Source organism: Arachis hypogaea, chromosome 16 (genome assembly GCF_003086295.3).
Source record: "Arachis hypogaea cultivar Tifrunner chromosome 16, arahy.Tifrunner.gnm2.J5K5, whole genome shotgun sequence".
NCBI classification, from domain to species: Eukaryota; Viridiplantae; Streptophyta; class Magnoliopsida; order Fabales; family Fabaceae; genus Arachis; species Arachis hypogaea.
The window spans coordinates 65,425,459-65,431,001 of record NC_092051.1 but is presented as its reverse complement, the minus strand read 5'-3'; the positions used below and the strand labels follow the sequence as shown (position 1 = coordinate 65,431,001).

Genomic DNA, 5,543 nt, shown 5'->3' with positions numbered 1-5,543 from the left:
AAAAGTAACTAGATCCTACTAAAAACATACTAAAAACAATGTCAAAAAGCGTATAAATTATCCGCTCATCACAACACCAAACTTAAATTGTTGCTTGTCCCCAAGCAACTGAAAATCAAATAGGATTAAAAAGAAGAGAATATACTATAAATTCCAAACTATCAATGAAACAGAGCTTCAATCATATGAGCGGGACTTATAGCTTTTTGCCTCTTGAATAGTTTTGGCGTCTCACTTTATCCATTAAGGTTCAGAATGATTGGCATCTATAGGAACTTCAGATTTCGAATAGTGTTATTAACTCTCCTAGTTCAGTATGATGATTCTTGAACACAGCTTCCTTATGAGTCTTGGCCGTGGCCCTAAGCACTTTGTTTTCCAGTATTACCACCGGATACATAAATGCCACAGACACATAATTGGGTGAACCTTTTCAGATTGTGACTCAGCTTTGCTAAAGTCCCCAATTAGAGGTGTCCAGGGTTCTTAAGCACACTCTTTTTTTTTTTGCTTTGGACCTTGACTTTAACCGCTCAGTCTCAAGTTTTCACTTGACACCTTCACTCCACAAGCACATGGTTAGGGACAGCTTGGTTTAGCCGCTTAGACCAGAATTTTATTCCTTTTAGGCCCTCCTATCCACTGATGCTCAAAGCCTTGGGATCCTTTTTATTGCCCTTGCCTTTTGTTTTTAAGGGTTATTGGCTTTTTGCTCTTGCCTCTTAGTTTTAAGAGCTTTTGGCTTTTTCTGCTTGCTTTTCTTTCTATTATTTTTTCGCCTATTTTTTTTTTCTGCAAGCTTTTATTCTTTGCTGCTTTTTCTTGCTTCAAGAATCATTTTTATGATTTTTCAGATTATCAAATAACATGCCTCCTAGTCATCATTCTTTCAAGAGCCAACATATTTAACATTCTTAAACAACAACTTCAAAAGATATATGCACTGTTCAAGCATACATTCAGAAAACAAGAAGCATTGTCACCACATCAATATAATTAAGCTAAGTTCAAGGATAAATTCGAAACTCATGTACTTCTTGTTCTTTTGAATTAAAACATTTTTCATTTAAGAGAGGTGATGGATTCATAGGACATTCATATCTTTAAGACAAAGTTACTACTACTAATGATCATGTAATGAAGACACAAACATAGATAGCACATAACATAGAAAATGAAAAACAGAAGAAATAAGAACAAGGAATGAATCCACCTTAGTGATGGTGGCGTTTCCTTCTTGAGGAACCAATGATGTCCTTGAGCTCTTCTATGTCTCTTCCTTGTCTTTGTTGCTCCTCCCTCATTGCTTTTGGATCTTCTCTTATTTCATGAAGCATGATGGAGTGCTCTTGATGTTCCACCCTTAGTTGTCCCATATTGGAACTCAATTCTCCTAGGGAGGTGTTGATTTGCTCCCAATAGTTTTGTGGAGGAAAGTGCATTTGAGGCATTTCCGGAATCTCATGGTGATGAGCTTCATACGCCTCTTGAGCTCCATGAATGGGCTCTCTTGCTTGCTCTATCTTCTTCTTAGTGATGGGCTTGTCCTCTTTAATGAGGATATCTCCCTCTATGTCAATTCCAGCCGAATTGCATAGGTGGCAGATGAGGTGAGGAAATGCTAACCTTGCCATAGTGGAGGACTTGTCAGCCACCTTGTAGAGTTCTTGAGGTATAATCTCATGAACTTCCACCTCTTCTCCAATCATGATGCTATGGATCATGATGGCCCGGTCTATAGGAACTTCAGACCGGTTGCTAGTGGGAATGATTAAGCATTGAATGATCTCCAACCATCCTCTAGCTACAGGCTTGAGGTCCAATCTTCTTAGTTGAACCGGCTTGCCTTTGGAGTCAACCTTCCATTGAGCTCCTTCTACACATATGTCCATAAGGACTTGGTCCAACCTTTGATCAAAGTTGACTCTCCTTGTGTAGGGGCGTTCATCTCCTTGCATCATGGGCAAGTTAAACGCCAACCTCACATTCTCGGGACTAAAATCTAAGTATTTCTCCCGAACCATTGTAACATAGTTCTTTGGATCCGGGTTCTTACTTTGATCATGGTTCTTGGTGATCCATGCATTGGCATAGAACTCTTTAACCATTAGGATGCCGACTTGTTGGATGGGATTTGTTAGAACTTCCCAACCTCTTCTTTGAATTTCATGTCGGATCTCCGGATACTCATTTCTTTTGAGTTTGAAAGGGACCTCAGGGATCACCTTCTTCTTGGCCACAACATCATAGAAGTGGTCTTGATGGGCTTTGGAGATGAACCTTTCCATCTCCCATGACTCGGATGTGGAAGCTTTTATCTTCCCTTTCCCTCTTCTAGAGGATCCTCCGGTCTTAGATGCCATCAATGGTAATGGAAAAACAAAAAAAGCTATGCTTTTACCACACCAAACTTAGAATATTGCTCGCCCTCGAGCAATAAACAAAAGAATAGAAGAAGAAGAAGAAGAAATATGGAGAGGGAGAGGGAGATGTGGTTTCGGCCCAGAGGAGTGTAGAGGGATGTGTTGTGTGAATTTGATGAAGAATGGAGGTCTTTATATAGGGAAGGGAGGGGGGATTAAGGTTCGGCCATATGGGTGGGTTTGGGTGGGAAATTGGTTTTGAATTTTGAAGGTAGGTGGAGTTTATGAGGTAGGTTTATGGGGAAGAGTGGATGGGGTTGTGTGAAAGAGAGTGGTGAGAAGAAGTGAGTAGAGGTAGAAGGGGATCCTGTGGGGTCCACAGATCCTGAGTGGATCCTGTGGGGTCCACAGATCCTGAGGTGTTCGGCGCCAGGCTGGTGTCCATTTTGGGCGTTCAACGCCCATTTGTGTGCCATTTCTGGCGTTGAACGCCAGAACCATGCCTGTTCTGGCGTTCAGCACCCAGAAGCTGCCCATTTTGGGCGTTCAGCGCCAGAACCATGCTCTGTTCTGGCGCTGAACGCCAGACAGATGCTCCTCCAGGGTGTGATTTTTCTTCTGCTGTTTTTTATTCCATTTTTGATTTTTTTGTTTATTTTGTGACTCCACATGATCATGAACCTACAAAGACATATAACTAAGGAAAATATAGTTAGATAAATAAAAATTGGGTTGCCTCCCAACAAGCGCTTCTTTAATGTCAATAGCTTGACAGTGGGCTCTCATGGAGCCTCACAGATGTGCAGAGCTTTGTTGAGACTCTCCAACACCAAACTTAGAGTTTGGATATGGGAGTTCAACACCAAACTTAGAGTTTGGTTGTGGCCTCCCAACACCAAACTTAGAGTTTGACTGTGGGGGCTTTGTTTGACTCTGCTTTGAGAGAAGCTTTTTCTGCTTCCTCTCCATGGATGCAGAGAGAGATCCTTGAGTTATAAACACAAGGTGGTCCTTATTCAATTGAAGGATCAATTCTCCTCTGTCCACATCAATCACATCTCTTGCTGTGGCTAGGAAAGGTCTTCCTAGGATGATGGATTCATCGTCTTCCTTTCCAGTATCTAAGACTATGAAATCAGCAGGGATGTAAAGGCCTTCAACCTTTACTAACATGTCCTCTACTTGTCCATAAGCCTGTTTTCTTGAGTTGTCTGCCATCTCTAATGAGATTCTAGCAGCTTGCACCCCATAGATTCCCAGTTTCTCTATTACAGAGAGGGGCATGAGGTTTATTCCTGAACCAAGGTCACACAGAGCCTTAAAGATCATGGTGCCTATGGTACAGGATATTATGAACTTTCCAGGATCCTGTCTCTTCTGAGGCAATGTCAGTTGATCCAGATCACTTAGTTCATTGATAAACAAGGGAGGTTCAACTTCCCAAGTATCAATGCCAAATAATTTGGCATTCAGCTTCATGATTGCACCAAGAAACTTGGCAGTTTGCTCTTCATTAACATCCTCATTCTCTTTAGAAGAGGAATACTCATCAGAGCTCATGAAGGGCATAAGGAGGTTCAATGGAATCTCTATGGTCTCTAGATGAGCCTCAGAGTCCTTTGGTTCCTCAGAGAAAAGCTCCTTATTGGTCACTGGACGTCCCAGGAGGTCTTCCTCCTTGGGATTCACGTCCTCCTCTCCCTCATTGGGTTCGGCCATTTTGCTTATGTCAATGGCCTTGCACTCTCCTTTTGGGTTATCTTCCGTATTGCTTGGGAGAGTACAGGGAGGGATTTCAGTGATCCTTTTACTCAGCTGGCCCACTTGTGCTTCCAGATTTCTAATGGAAGATCTTGTTTCATTCATGAAACTTACAGTGGCCTTGGATAGATCAGAGACTATATTTGCTAAATTAGAAGCATTTTGTTCAGTGTTCTCTGTCTGTTGCTGAGTGGATGATGGAAAAGGTTTATTATTGTTAAACCTGTTTCTTCCACCATTATTAAAGCCTTGTTGAGGCTTTTGATCCTTCCATGAGAAATTTGGATGATTTCTCCATGATGAGTTATAGGTGTTTCCATAAGGTTCACCTAAGTAATTTACCTCTGCTATTGCAGGGTTTTCAGGATCATAAGCTTCTTCTTCAGAAGATGCCTCTTGAGTACTGTTGGATGCAGCTTGCATTCCATGCAGACTCTGAGAGATCATATTGACTTGCTGAGTCAATAATTTATTCTGAGCCAATATGGCATTCAGAGTATCAACTTCAAGAACTCTCTTCTTCATAGGCGTCCCATTACTCACAGGATTTCTTTCAGAAGTGTACATGAACTGGTTATTAGCAACCATGTCAATGAGTTCTTGAGCTTCTGCAGGCGTTTTCTTTAGGTGAATGGATCCACCTGCAGAAGTGTCCAGTGACATCTTTGATAGCTCAGATAAACCATCATAGAATATATCCAGGATGGTCCATTCTGAAAGCATGTCAGAGGGACACTTTTTGGTCAACTATTTGTATCTTTCCCAGGCTTCATAGAGGGATTCACCTTCTTTCTGTCTGAAGGTTTGAACATCAGCTCTAAGCTTGCTTAGCTTTTGAGGAGGAAAGTACTTGGCTAAGAAAGCCATGACCAGCTTATCCCAAGAGTTCAGGCTGTCTTTGGGTTGAGAATCCAACCATAATCTAGCTTTGTCTCTTACAGCAAAAGGGAAAAGCATGAGCCTGTAGACTTCAGGATCTACTCCATTAGTCTTAACAGTATCACATATCTGCAAGAATTCAGTTAAGAACTGAAAAGGATCTTCAGATGGAAGTCCATGAAACTTGCAGTTCTGCTGCATCAGAGAAACTAATTGAGGTTTCAGCTCAAAGTTGTTTGCTCTAATGGCAGGAATGGAGATGCTTCTTCCATGTAAATTGGAATTAGGTGCAGTAAAGTCACCAAGCATCTTCCTTACATTATTATTATTTTCGGCTGCCATCTCCTCTGCCTGTTCGAAAATTTTTGAAAGGTTATCTCTGGATTGTTGTATTTTAGCTTCTCTTAGTTTCCTTTTTAGAGTCCTTTCAGGTTCTGGATCTGCTTCCACAAGAATGTTCTTATCCTTGCTCCTGCTCATATGACAAAAAGAGGGCACAGAAAAATAATAATAATAGAAATCCTTTATACCACAGTATAG

General features: G+C 41.3%; 1 non-coding gene across 1 annotated transcript; it reads left to right on the top strand.

The window, feature by feature from the left end:
* The first annotated feature begins 4,841 nt into the window (after nt 1-4,841).
* LOC112761485 (small nucleolar RNA R71) lies at nt 4,842-4,949 on the top strand. The gene has a single exon (XR_003181879.1). It is a non-coding gene; the product is annotated as a small nucleolar RNA R71 (small nucleolar RNA).
* Nucleotides 4,950-5,543: the final 594 nt, after the last annotated feature.